At 35.4% G+C, this 15232-nt stretch overlaps 1 long non-coding RNA gene across 1 annotated transcript; it reads left to right on the forward strand.

Moving 5' to 3' along the window:
* Positions 1–253: 253 nt before the first annotated feature.
* LOC115836672 lies at positions 254–12727 on the forward strand. The gene is made up of 3 exons (XR_004031655.1): positions 254–264; positions 11601–11606; positions 12625–12727. It is a non-coding gene; the product is annotated as an uncharacterized LOC115836672 (long non-coding RNA).
* The last annotated feature ends 2505 nt before the right edge of the window (positions 12728–15232 follow it).

Raw genomic sequence — 15232 nt, forward strand, 5'->3', positions numbered from 1 at the left:
AATCCTGCTGCTTGCTTCCATACCAAATAGCAGCATCCTCATGGCTGGGATTCCTAGTCACACTAGGGATGGGCTGGTTATCTTCCAACAGCAAACACAAATGTAGAGATGTCAGGAAGACGGGCTGGATCCACATTCTGTTACATTATATTGCTATTATATCATAACCCATGATAACACCAGGGGAATGGTTAGAGCTTTTTTAAAAAGGAGGCACCTTGAAGCCCTGTTGCCCAAGTATCAAGATCTCTGCTGGAGTTTTACGTCTGGCACTGCTAAATTGCTCCATGTTGCCAATCTTGTGATGAGCAAGGAAGGATATACAAGTCTGCTACGGATCCTGTTTTCCTGAATTTTTCTCCAATGAATGCTGATTCAGCAGACCTTGTGCAGGTGCCATCTAATCATTTGCTTTTATTTGCGTGACATTTACTAATTTATTGCCACTGACCAAACAGTTACCTAAAAATATCAGATAAATTATCCTTCTATGATATTGATTAGTAATTTTTTTTTTAGTGCAGAACTGGGCCAAATGAGCATGTCTCAGAGTTACTGCCTCTGTGGGGATTTGGGATTCTGACAGATGCAGTCATTGTTACAGCAGGTGGTTTTGCTCAGTCCCTAGAAATAATTAGTGAGACTAACCTGTCTGTCTAGCTCCAGTTAGTAGGAATAGAGATTTTCAGTGATTTTTCAGCTTTCTTTAACACGTTGTAGGGCTTGCCTAGCTTCTAGATTCAAACATTGATCCTGTCTCTGGCCCACCATTTCCTGCAATACCATTTTGGTTTCCTTTAACTTCTAGATGCCAAATTCCTTACTGCCTACTTCTGTACAAACACACTAGTAAACCCACAGATTAGCTCCTGCCAAGCTATGTTATTGTGGTTTTTCTTTTTTATTTTATTTATCCCACTTTTTTTTTTTTTTTTGGTTTGGAATAGAGGAGGTTTTTAAACCCAAACTCCAATAATCCATATTGACCTTTTTGCAAATATGCATAACTGACTTTATGCAAATTCTAGGCATAAAGTTTTTTCAAATAACTTTTTATTACCTGAATGTTGTCAGCTTTAAATTGTTGATTTTGTTGCTTATCAGATTTCTTTATGTGATTTGGAATTTAGTTTTGTCTTGAGAGGGAGGCTGTCCACTTACCCATTTGTTTTACTTTCTTTATGTTTACCCTTCCTTGTCTGTTAGGTTTGTGACTGTCTTCACCAGTCTTCTGAGGCCCTGCTCCAGAAGCAGGTCTTATATTAGTGGCTGAGGGCATTCATGCCTTGGTTACTTTCTAGATCCAGCAACTGAGTGAGTTGGTATTTAGGCCTAGCATTCACTGAAGTTATCTTTTGTCCTCCTAACAGAGTATATAAACTTCAACCCTGAGTAGCCATCAAGAATCTTCCACTTATTATTTGGGGGGAAGAATTCTGTCACAGTCTTTGCATGCATGCAGTGACACCTAATCTGACCCCCATAGTGGTCTCTATTATACTATAGGGGACAAACTGACATCTGCTTCTACTTATTTCATTACTAAGACTTTGCCATCATCGTCAATTTATTGCTGTGTACCTGATTCCAAAGAGGTGTTTATCTTGATTTGAATGCAATGATTGTTAAACAAGTGAACACACTTGTCATTGCTATACATTTGGAATATCTTGTGTCATAAAGTAAAGGAGTGCTCAAACATGATGAGAACTTTTCAATAGGATAGAGGAGACAGCTCAAAGTGATTTATACTGGCCAACATTGGGTCAATTTAATATCGAAATAAATAATAAAAATAGATTAAAAATAGTCAGCCAGGCATGGTGGCTGACGCCTGTAATCTCAGCACTTTGGGAGGCCAAGAAGGGTGGATCACTTGAGGTCAGGAGTTCAAGACCAGCCTGGCCAACATGGTGAAAACTCATCTCTACTAAAAACACAAAAATTAACCAGGTGTGGTGGCAGGTGCCTGTAATCGTAGCTAGTTGGGAGGCTGAGGCAGGAGAATCACTTGAACCTGGGAGGTGGAGGTTGTAGTGAGCCAAGATCATGCCATTGCACTCCAGCTTGGGTAACACAGTGAGACTCTGTCTCAAAAAACAAAAAAAAATGGAATAAAATAAAAATCCATGAGTTTTTAGTGATATCAACAAATAAATTAACAAGGAAATAATAGAATGCCAACTACTAACTGTAAAAGGGATGTTGAAATTTTAAAATCACCATTGGAAAGAGAGAAAGATAAAATAAATACAATAAAATGTTAATTGTGGAATTTGGGTAAAGGTTATTCAGATGTTATTTGTATTACTCTTGTGACATTTGTGTCATACAATAGTATAGAAAAGAGTAACATATTAAAACTGTCTCAAATTGTGTTGCTTTAAGAAAGCCAAAGGAATTCAAAATTAGGAAGTATATGTACATGAATATAAATCAAATAAATACGTTTAAGGAGGGAATATATACAAACATCTGAATTTTAATAAAAATGTTAGGTAAAATTCATGTCCATTTGGTTAAAAATACCTTAATTAGGCCGGGCACAGTGGCTCATTTCTGTAATCCCAGCACTTTGGGAGGCCGAGGCGGGTGGATCACAAGGTCAGGAGTTCAAGACCAGCCTGGCCAAAATAGTGAGACACCGTCTCTACTAAAAATACAAAAATTTGCAAGTCCTGGTGCGGCATGCCTGTAGTCCCAGCTAGTCAGGAGGCTAGGGCAGGAGAATCGCTTGAACCCAGGAGGTAGAGGTTGCAGTGAACCAAGACCTTGCCACTTCACTCCAGCTTGGGCAACAGAGTGAGACTTCTCAAAAAACAACAACAACAACAACAACCCCCCCCAAAAAAAAACCTTAATTAAGTGGAAATAGAAGCTATATACTGTTAAAAGTATCATCCCAAAGAAAAATTCAGCCTTATGAATGTAATAAAAGATGATAGATTTTCATTAAATTTGATTTTAAAAACTTGAGTATCTGCTTTCATCATAGGTTTTATACTATATTTGTAAATATTGTTTCTTCAGTATTATAAGATAAATGTTGAATAGATTTTGAAAAACATTATTTTCATAAGATATTATCTAGAGAAGCAAAGATAGGCAATAGGAAAACTATTAGGAGTTTTCAGGTAGTCATTTATTAAACAAAAATTAGTGCCATTCTGTATCTACCCAGGTAATTGCTTTGAAAATATATTGAGAAATAAACCCATGGTAAAAATAGGATGTGGCCTTTGAGATATTGAGGAATTTTAAAGTTTTGGAAGATGGAGAGCAGATAAAAATTTATTTTACAAACAAAATAGATGAGTTGAGGAAAACACAGATGTGAATACATATAGACGTGCTGTAGTGAAGGTTGGTTTCAATTGGCCTGAAAGAGCCATTTGAGCCAGCTCTGAATGAGTAGGGAGGTAGGGAGAAAGATTGCTAATAATAAAATTAATAAAAATAATTGCAGGTATTAGAAGATTTTACAGTGACCCCTTTCTCTACCCTCCACAACTCCTGAAGTTGTTGGCAGTCTGATGTTGATTCCCAGAGAGTCTATGGATGAACCAGAGAGAATTAGAGTCAAAGGTACATTTTTTTAGAAAAACTTTCTGGAAGCCTAAGCTGCTGTGAGACTTTTTTTCTCCTTCTGTAATATGGAGTGATTCTACTCTATATTTCTGTGGGAAGTTCACCCTCTAAATCCTGTAAAACAACAGCAGAGATTTTATATCATATGACATCTGAAGAAAGCAGGTCTGGTTAAATTTGGGAAGCAGCAAGCTTTGGCTCTTCAATGTAGAGGAGAGGGACATCAATGCTTCTCTTTGTTTACTTGTTTGTTTGTTTTGTTGTTGTTTGAGACTGGGTCTCACTCTGTTGCCGTGGCTGGAGTGCAGTGGCATAATCATGGCTCACTGTAGCCTCAATTTTCTGAGCTCAAGGGATCCTTCCAGCTCAGCCTCCTCCAGAATAGCTTGGACCACAGGGGCATGCCACCGTGCCTGGTTAATATTTTTATTTTTATAGAGACAGGGTCTTCCTATGCTGCCCAGTCTGGTCTCAAACTCCTGGGCTCAAGTGATTCTCCCACCTCAACTTCCCAAAATGCTGGGATTGCAGATGTGAGCCACCACACCCAGCCTCATGCTGCTCTTTGGATTCTTAGAAAAGACGATGGCTCACAGGCCATACATGAGAGAATGCATGTTGACGATGACTATTTTACATTAGTATGGTAGATTTCTTATAATTAGTTAATTAGTTAACCAATTTTAATACATTATTAAGTTCATAATTTATTTTCTTAATTGTTATCTAATGTCCTCCTTCTCTTTCAGATCCCATACAAGATACCACAATGTAGTTGGTTGTCATGTGTCTTTAGGCTCCTCTTGGCTATAACAGTTGCTCTGACATTCCTGGTTTTTGGTTACCTTGAAAATTTTGAGGAATACTGGTCAGGTACATGGTAGAATGTCTCTCTATTGAAATCTGTGTGATGTTTTACTTGTTATTAGATTGAGGTTACTGATTTTTGAAAGGAAGACCATCGAGGTTAGGTGCCACTTTTGTAACATTTAATTAAAGGTACATAAAGAAATGGCACTCTCTCTCCAGCTACAAAATGGATATATATCTATATTATATATATATATAATCTCCAAGCTATCCACATATCCAAGCTAACATAAAAAGCACATGTTAAGTTATTTTGTGAATATTAAAGCTTATTTAAAATCTATTTTTGACAGTTTTTTTATCTTTGTAACAAATTGCTTGATATTCGTTTTTCCCAAAACAACAATGGTTTAAAAACTGTAGTAAGGTAACCTATTACCTATTTGTTAATGATCAGGTAGAAAAATGGGGTCATAGGGTTGATTAAATGCAGACAAGTTTAATATTAAATCCAAGAAACTTACGCATTGACTTTACAAACTTGTTGCATGAACATATCACATCATCACTAGATCAATACATTGGCCATCTTAGCTAATTTTTAATCTAGAATGTCTCAAGCATAATTTCAATAGCCTTTAAGGAAATAGATTGAATAAATGAGCCACAGTGAACTGAGCTTTCTCTTTTCATAATATTGACAGATCTCATTGTGGTTAAATGTAAGAATTTTAAATATTAACTACAATTTAATTCTAAATGAATATTATTTTAGTGTAAACTGGAAAGTTCTAATGCCAAATAAAAACACATAATAATTATTGTTTATGTAAATTCTCAAGGCCCTTTGGTTGTATATGTTTTTTTACATTTCTTTCACCCATATTTTATAGTAGTAAGGTTAACCCTAAGTAATATTGTGATGGAAATGTATCTTTATTCTCATCTTTCACGCTCTTTCCCCAGAATTCAAGTACATTACTTTTGCCATCTTACAATCCTGTCACTTAGTAAATCTCGTTCTTTGAAGATAACACTTGGGTATAAGAGAAAAGAGCGAGTTCAATGTTTTATCACTTCTGCTGAAATAGTATTTGCTTTGAAACAGGCATGACAAACATATCCTAAGTATATAATAGACTATTCCCCCTTATCCATGGGGGATACATTCCAACAATTCTGGTGGGAGCCTGAAACCTCAGACAGTACTGAACCCAATTGCTGTTCATCAAAACATGTTTCTGTTCATGTCTTCCAGCCACAAATATAATGCCTTTTCCATCTTAATTAAGCACTCATCATGCACTGTGGCCATAAATTTTGCAGTTTGGTGTGTGACAGCAAAACTTGCATACAATTCTTTTTCCTTTTTCACAGTTTCGTGGATAGAAGATTTGTTCTTACAGATCTTAGCAACCCCAGCATATTACTTATTAAATTGAGAACTTTCACCTTAACACTTTAAGGAAGGACTTTAAGGCTTCTCTTTGGCGTATCTGAATTGCCAGCATCACTATTTTTTTCTGCTTTGTGGCCATTCTTAAGTCAAACAAAGGTTACTTGAGCACAAGCACTGTAGTACCTTGAAAGCTGATCTGATAATAGAGCCAGTGAGTAAGTGGCTAAGAGGCAGGGAGCATAGACGGAGTGGAGATGCTGGACAAAGGGATAATTCACGTCCCTGGAATGGAACAGAATGGTGTGAGATTTCATGCTACTCAGAATAGCATGTAATTTAAAATGTATCTTATTTCTTGGATAAATAAGCCACAAATAATAAACTAAAGAACAAAAAAAGGAAAAAAAAACAAAAAAGCCTATGAATTGTTTATTTCTGGAATTTTTTATTTAATATTTTTAGACTAGGGTTGACCATGGCTAACTGAAACCTTGGAGAGAAAAACCATCGATAAGGGGGAAGTACTGTATTAGTTTCAAGAATCTAGATAGAAAGGAAGGGGAAGCAAAAAGCTAATATTTATGATATTACTTCTTCTGGAATGATGAATGAAAAAAGATAAAATCAACTGGCAGGTTGGTTGCTTAGTGGTCCTTCCAGGGTAGAAGAATGCATTAACGTGTGGCACCAAACTTTTGATACTTGTGCACATTACCATGTGTCCACTACTAGGCTCTCCCCCACAACTCTTTGTCTCCAGTCTTTCTGGCTTTTCCTTCCAGGTTTCTGACCAGCTGGCCAGGACTCTTGTCACTGTCCAGGAATCCATTTACATTTTCACCTCTGGATACTTTTATTTCCATACAAAGTGGGTACCAGGTGCACCCCTTACAGATCCTCATCATATGTCAAAATGTCCTTGACAGCTATTAAATGCATTCACGCAGGCATCACTTTAGAATGTAGTAAACATTAAAAAATTCTTGAATGAAATAATGAATATGTGAATGATTGGACCCATAAGAATAAGAAAATTTCAACTAATTTTGAATTAACTCTTAACAAATATAGCCAGATTTCAGGAGTAAAATGAGCTTTTAGAAGATACAGATTTAACATTTCCTGTATATTATTATTATACTTTTCCATAATACTTACTAAATGATGGGAAAATACACAATTTGGAAAATTTAAGTATTCATTAGCTTTATTTCTTTCATCTAGCCTTTTACCTGAATTTACAAGATACACATAAATTTCCCAAATTCATTTGTTTTCCATCACAGTGTTACCCGGCTCAAGTGTACTTTCATGCTTTGGTTTACTTTCCACATTTTTCCTAGAATTCTCTCTGTTCTAGGTATATTCATTAAAGATGGAGGATACTCTTTGTTAATATAACCCCTGCCATGAAGCCGTGTCTACCAAAACTCCCAATGAGTTTCACTTTTATTTGTATTCGTAGAGCATTTTACCATTTGTCCATCCCAAGCTGTAAGCCCTTTGAAAGCAGGAATTATGATTTCTTCTCATTATATATACTTCCTATGCCTGGAAAAGTGCCCAGGAGAATAAATGCTCGATAAACACTCATCACAAAACAAATATTCATTTTCTGTATGTTTCTCTTTTCAGCAATAATTTTTTTACCTGAATATCTTAGAAATTAAAGATGCTACTTCTATAGCTGTAATATAAGCCCATTTATTACCGTAGAAGATGAAAATAATATTTTCCTTTTATAAAGCCATATGAATTGGTAATGTGTGGTAATGTCCTTTCAGAATAACAATTTCAGCAGAGTATTATTAAATTTAATTAATGTAAAAATAATTCTCTGGTCTCAGAAGTATATTTGCAATAATCATTCTAAGCTTTAAAAATTCTACTTTATTCTAAGATGACAATGTTAATATATTTTATTACAATCTAGTGATTCCCTTGGGCCCAGAAGATGCTGAACATTTTATAACACTTTAGCTTTCTAACCTGTAAACAAATAAAATATGTTCAGTTTCCTAGGGAGACATTTTATTTCTGAAGTTTTATGAACCTCTCTCTTTTCCTCAGGGCTGACAGCATTTAAGTGGCTGGTGTTATATAATTTATAATGTGGAAGAATTTACTGGATAAGGAGATTCAAAGTGATTATTTGTTTGTTAAAGAAATATATATATTTTAAGTTGCAACACTCTGCTGGGTGTTGAAAGTAAATACATGGACCTTGCTTTCTGGGAGCTTACAATTTATAAGGGATGAGATATGCCTAAATAAGATAAAAACTGGTGATTTAAGTCGCATGTTACTGATGTAAAAAATTTCATAGTCATACAGAAGCAGGAAGATTATTTCTAGTTTTATTGATCACTGAAGATTTCATGGAAGTGGTGGCTGGTCATTGGGAATTGAGTAAAATGTACATAACTATAGAGAAAAAGAAAACTCCTGCCCAGGGATTGAACTGTGACAACAGATGCATGGCATTGTAAAGGAGATACTTTAATGAGGTTTAACTGGCCACAAATTGAAGACTGTGGCAGGGTGCAGTGGCTCATGCCTGTAATCCCAGCAATTTGGGAGGCTGAGGGGGCGGATCACCTGAGGTTAGGAGTTCAAGACCAGTCTGACCAACGCGGAGAATCCTGTCTCTACTAAGAATACAAAATTAGCTGCGCATGGTGGCACATGCCTGTAATCCCAGCCACTCAGGAGGCTGAGGCAGGAGAATCGCTTGAACCCAGGAGGCAGAAGTTGCAGTGAGCCGAGATCTGCCATTGCACTCCAGCCTGGGCAATAAGAATGAAACTCCATCTCAAAAAAAAAAAAAAAAAAAAAAGACTGTATCAGTAAAGGTGGTTTGTAAATACAACTATTATGTTAAATAAGGAGGAAGCAGCAGGAAAGCAGGAATAGAAATGATGGACTGAGTTAGCCTCTACACTAGAATTAGAATTCACAATTGAATGGACATAGTTGTTGACAGAGAAGGTGGAGTTAAAGCAGCAAATTCAATCCCAAGTATCTGGGAGTGTGATTGTATGATAAACAGAAATACATAATCAGGAAAGACCTATATGGATCTTTATAGGAAAGAAGATGAGCCCAAATATACCAGATTTCTACAAATTGTGACTATGATGAATCAATAGTCAGTTGTTCACAGTGATATCATATAACAATTGCAACATAAGCTAATTTTCCCTTTGCCTTTTTCTTTTATATGTTTAGTTTTGCCATTCTTAGAACATGATTCATATCTAAATGGTACATAAATTTTAGTTGATTATTTTAGGGGTTTTTGAAACCCAATATAATGGTAAAATAGAAAAACTCATTTTTCTAGCTAATCTGAAGATAACATAAGCTTTGGTTATTAAGAAACTAGGAAACTTCATTTTTTAAAATTTAAATACAAATTTGCAGATAGCTGTTTTATCAATATTCTATTTTATATGCATATATAAATTTGTAGTCATAATTTTGAGGAATTAACTTTTTAGAGCATTACTTTGACATCCAAAGTAAAACATAAATTTATCCAATGCATGCTAAAATAAAATATAGATATACCTAATTTAAGTTTCCCTGATATCAGGGGAAATTCATCCCTAATATTTCATGTAGTTTCCTATATTGAATTTAAGTTCATGGGCATGGACTTTGATAAACGCTAAAGCTGAACAGGGCAGATTTTCTCACTTCTTCCCATGTTCTTCTCCTGAGCACATACTTAAAATCACCAATTGTAAATTCAGTATAGTTGTTTTCATGGTACCAGGGAAGGAAGAGTGAGTTCAGGGGAAGAATGTTTATGTTTATGTGAATAATTCAGGACAAAATCACCCAGTCATAACTTACATTACTTCAACCAGAAATAGTGGAAGATTAATAGGCATTGTAGGGACTCAGGATTTCATTATACATCGCCACTCATCTGGAATACAGAAGTGAACATTGCAGTTTGCAAATTACACAAGATATATATTTTAATAGTTAGTTGTTCATTTACTTGCCTTTTATTCATTTGTCTTAGGTAATAAGATTCATAAGCTGCAGACAAAGTTCACACACGACCTTGAGGTGTTATATATCTTTTATCTCTTTAGATACGTAACAGTGGAAGATCCCTGAATCTTTTTGTTTTGCTTTGCTTTTTATGCTATTGAGTGTTTTAAAGGATCCTGTCCAGTTCCCTTGTAAAGGGTGCTATTTTCTGGATTGATGTAATAACTCCTCATGATTACATTGTCTAGACATTTTCAGCAAGAATACTATATTATTGATATTGTGGATTTCTTATTGCAATACATCAGGAGGTTTAAAATGTCAGCTCTTCATGCTACTAGTAATGCTAGGATTGCTCATTGTGTTTAAGTGGAAGAAAGTAAAATTTACACATTTAAAATTACTTACTTTGTATTGTTTCATCCTATCAATTAAAGGCATTTTTTTAAATGAATGCTAATATAGCATTTTAAATGAATGCTAATATAGCATTCAAATATAGCACTGTTGTTTCTCCATTTCATTGAGTAGCATATAAATTTAGCATTAATATACATTTTAAATCTTAATGTTAGCATTACAGCTTTACTATATTAAACCAATGATATATTTCTTTTTAATGTGTAAGTTATTGTACTAAACAGTGTAGATAGGTGAGTTTCAATTAAAAAATAAAGATAAATTTGATTGGAAAAATAATACAATTTTAATGAAGAAGTAAAATTACAAATTAATTTCAGGAGCATGAATAGGACAGCATGCTTATCATTTACAGCTATTTGATGAAACTAATTTTTATACACTTTTATGTATCACATTTTTAAATGAGCTTAAATCATCAACTATATTAATTATTTGATAAACAGGAAGAAATGACTATGCTAAATAGCTTTTGGTAGTTTATCATAACTACATTTGGAAACAATATAATATGCTAGAAGTTTTGATAAGTTGTCATAGAAAGTTTTTGTCAGTAATAGACTAGTAAAATAAAATGCTGTTATGACCTTTGTTTGCAAACCTCTTATCTGCTTTTATTGAGTTTGCCAGAAATATAAGCATTTGTAATTACATAAAACACCCTATTGAAATGCAATTTTATGATCAGAAAATATAGACTGGCAGAGTAGTTTGGCATTAGAATTAGCCTAGAGGTAAGGAGAGCTGATTTATAATTATGTACTATTCTCTGAGTCATGGTTTGAAAACAATATTTTTTTCTCAGTTCTTCTTTCTGGGATTGTTAATATAAAAAATATTTGTTGTCTCTCTACCTCTGAAGTAGATACAAGAATGACTTTTTATGTATTTCTCACTTTTATTTACACAGTGAAGAAAATACTTTGAAATATATTTAAATTATTTTAACCACTAATTTATTCAACAATTACTTATTATTACAATTACTTATTAATTAACTTACTTATTAATAAGATACCAGGTTCTGGGTTATTGTTGGGTAGGCATGAAGAAGGTCACATGTTCTATGGAGCTGACATATTTAGAAAGCCAAATAATAAAAAGATATTTAAATAATAAAATATCAAATAGGAACAATTACCTAAATAGAATAAAGCAGGATAAAGGGAGAATGATTAAAAATGAAAGGTATTTTATACATTGGAGACTTTTCTGTCTCCATGGCATTTTAACAGAGACCAGTGAAATGAGAGAGTAACCAGTGAAATGAGAGAGTAAACTATGAGATGATTTGGGGGAAAGTCACTTAAGGCAGATGAAGGAACAAGCACAAGGCCAGGAAAAGGGAAGTATCTATGGTTCCCAGAAAAACAAGGAGGCCAGTGTCCTAAAGCAGACTGAGCACTGGAAGAATGATGGGAGATATGTGATAGGGTCATATTAAAGCTTGCAGGTTCAAAAAGAACTGGGATTTTATCAGAATGTGAAGGAAAACCTTTAGTAGTTGTTCTCATCTTGGAGTGATTTTGCCCCCAGGGGACATTTAGCAATGTCTAGGGAAATTATGGTTGTCACAAGTTGGGACTTGTCACTGGCTTCTAGTGGGTAGAGGCCAAGGATGCCACCAAACATACTACAATGTGGGCACAGCCTCCACCTCCAACAAAGAACTGTCCAGTCTGGAATGTCAACAGTGCAGAAGTAGAGAAACCCTGAGGAGCAAAGCGTCTCTTGGACTTCTCTGTGGAAGGTAGAGGCAGAGGTGGATATACAGGAGGCTGATTAGGAGGTTACTGCAGAAAAGTGGCTTGGACTACAGGCACTAAGAGAGGATGTGGTGAAAAGATATCTGATTTGAGATGTATGTTAGAATTCATGTCTGTGGGCTTTGCAAATCAATTATATGTAAGTATGAGGAGAAGAAAAGAATCAGGGTTTATTCTTGGGTCTTCCCACTGTGCAGCTGTGAGTTGGATGGTACCATTTGCTGACATGAGGAAGCAAGACTGAGAGAGAAGCTGATAGGGGTGCAGGGAAAGAGGCATGAGAAGTGGAGATAGTGTGTTTGATCTAGGGCATAGATAGTTGTGATGGTTAACATTGAGTGTCAATTTGATTGGATTGAAGGATGCAAAGTATTGTTCCTGTGTATGTCTATGAAGATGTTGCCAAAGGAGACTAACATTTGAGTCGGTGGACTGGGAGAGGCAAACCCACCCTCAATGTGGGTGGGCACCATCTAATCAGCTGCCAGCATGGCTAGGATAAAAGCACACAGAAGAGAAAGATGGAAAGACTACACTAAGTCTTTCGGCCTCCATCTTTCTCCTGTGCTGGATGCTTCCTGCCCTGGAATATCGGACTCCAAGTTCTTCAGCTTTTGGACTCTTGACTAATACTAGGGTTTGCCAGGAGCTCTCGGACCTTTGGCCACAGACCGAAGGCTGCACTGTCACCTTCCCTGCTTTTGAGGTTTTGGGACTTGGACTGCCTTCCTGGCTCCTCAGCTTGTAGACAGCCTATTGCGGGACTTCACCTTGTGATCACGTGAGTCAATACTGTTTAATAAACTCCCCTTCATATATATATCTATCCTATTATTTCTGTCCCTCTAGAGAACCATAACTAATACAATAGTTTAGGATTCCTATCAAATGTTCAAGTAGGGCCATCAGGTAAGTCCTTCTCTGGAGCTCAGAGGAGATGTGATGAAGATAAATACTTGGGAATCATCAGAACATAGACAGTATTTTGTACCATAAGGCCAAATGAAGTCAAAAGTGAGGGATTATAGATGAAGAGGAGATGATGAAGGACCAAGCTCTTGGATACTCCAACATTTATAGGCCAGAGAGAAAAGAAAGAAGCACTGAAGGAGACTGAAAAAGAACACTCAGTGAGGTAGGATTCCAAATGCCAGTGCAAAAAAAAAAGAGGATTTCAAGGAAAAATAAAGGATCAGTTGTGTCGAATGCAAAACATAAATGGAGAATTTACAAAGGAATATATGCAAATAATTAGGCATGTGGACAAATAATCATACTAACAATCAAACAAACCAAAACTTTAATAATGACATATTATTTTTCATTGATAATATTGGGAGTTAAGGGTTAATTTGTGCTTTATGAATCCCTGCAAGCTGGCTTTCCAGAAAGTCAATCTTCATCCACCCTAGCAAAGCTCCCAAAAAACTGGTATGGTCCAGTACTCAAGGCAGTCAGTCCTGATCAACCCCAGGAACTGGACTTCATGGGAAGGCTTGGTACTCTCACAGCCAGTGGGGGCTGATGTGAATCCTGTCACCAGGTTGCTCCTATAACTACCTGTAATGAAAGGCTTTGACCCCAGACACATGAGTATGCTGGGAAGAGGCAGGGAGGAGATGGAGCTAAGGTTCTCACACATCATATTGCTACTATAGCCCAGTCCCTGATCCTACTAGGGGAGAGCTAGATGCTTCCCTAATCACAGACTTAAAGGCCACACAATCCATTGGTCAAGGACTCTCTCACGGAGCTGAAATTCTTTCCTGCCAGATCACTGCCCAGTGCTTCAGATTGTGATAGGGCAAGGAGGCAAGGGTGGCAGGGGTACTATGACTGCTATTGCTCCTGTCTCCTGGAGTTTTCCTTATGAATCAGATCCAGGAGATGCTGATGTATCTGCTAAAGAGCCATTTGGTTTCATTGGCATGTAAATATTCACAAAAATAAAATAGTGACTAATGTCAAATATTAGTGAGTACATAAAGAAATAAGCATTTGTTTACAAGTTTTACGTATATTTTAGGATCTTCCTCAGGTAAAATCTGACAGTGGTAAGTACCAAAAAATAAAAGATGGAAATGCTTGGTTCCAGCAATGTAACATCACAAAAAATAATCAGACAAATATGCAAAGCATTATTTTAATAGTGAGAAATTAGCCAAAAGGCCTAATTTAATCTAAACAATAAGGAATTGGGTCAATAATCTGAATCAACAAAATAGAATTTCATTGCATGTGCTATATTTATGTGTGAAGTGCTTTATAGCTGTATAGATAATGTGATTTCTTTTTATATTTATAGATATAAATATATACATATGTGCTTCATACACTCAATAGAATGTTTATTAATAGTGATTTTTCTCTGACAGATGGAAATATGGTATTTTTCATATTCTAAATTGTAAACTTTTATGATTACAGTAGTCTGAATTTCTTAAAATAAGAGTATTTTACTTTTACAAAAGATCGTACATACTACATTCAAAACATAGGAAATCATATATTTTTATATATTCTATATTTTTATGTTATTTTAGTAGACTACAAAGAAACAAGAAAGTAGGATAATTTTATCTTCCAGTTGCTGTATTATAATAAATTTTTAAAACTAATTTTCACAAACAATTGCCTCTTTCATTTCAAAACAGTATCTTAAAGTTGGAAAATAAAATGAACATTGATAACAAATATATCTTTGAGTGGCACTGTATTTTAAATAACAAATTTGTATTTTTTTAAGAAAAGTTCTATTATTGACAATACAACACCATGGGGATATATACTAAATTCCTCACTATTACCTGAAATTAAGAAATAAAATGAATCTATGCCAAGATTAAGGAGAAAGCACATGCACATGGAGAAATCACTTATTTGTATCAATGCTAGAAAGAAAAACTGCTTCTAACATCCAGCAACTGGCTTGGCACTCATAGCGAAGTCATAGTATTCCCATGTTGGTCATGTGCTATTTCCCAGAGCACTGACATCAAACAAGACTGTAGCCATGAAGGATCAAGATAAAAACAAAATCACTGTGTAATCATATCTGAACACAGACAAAAACATGAGTATTGTCCAGACCACAAAAATGTTCAGACATCTCCATATCCTGGCTAATATGCATGACTGCTGCTTCTGCACCAATCAGGCTTTAGCTTCATTTCATTTTGCCCATCTTCTAGATTAGATTTATTGTGATAAACAATCTTAGAATTATCCTCCTTTTTCTGACAGC

Source organism: Nomascus leucogenys, chromosome 9 (genome assembly GCF_006542625.1).
Source record: "Nomascus leucogenys isolate Asia chromosome 9, Asia_NLE_v1, whole genome shotgun sequence".
In the NCBI taxonomy this organism is placed as follows: Eukaryota; Metazoa; Chordata; class Mammalia; order Primates; family Hylobatidae; genus Nomascus; species Nomascus leucogenys.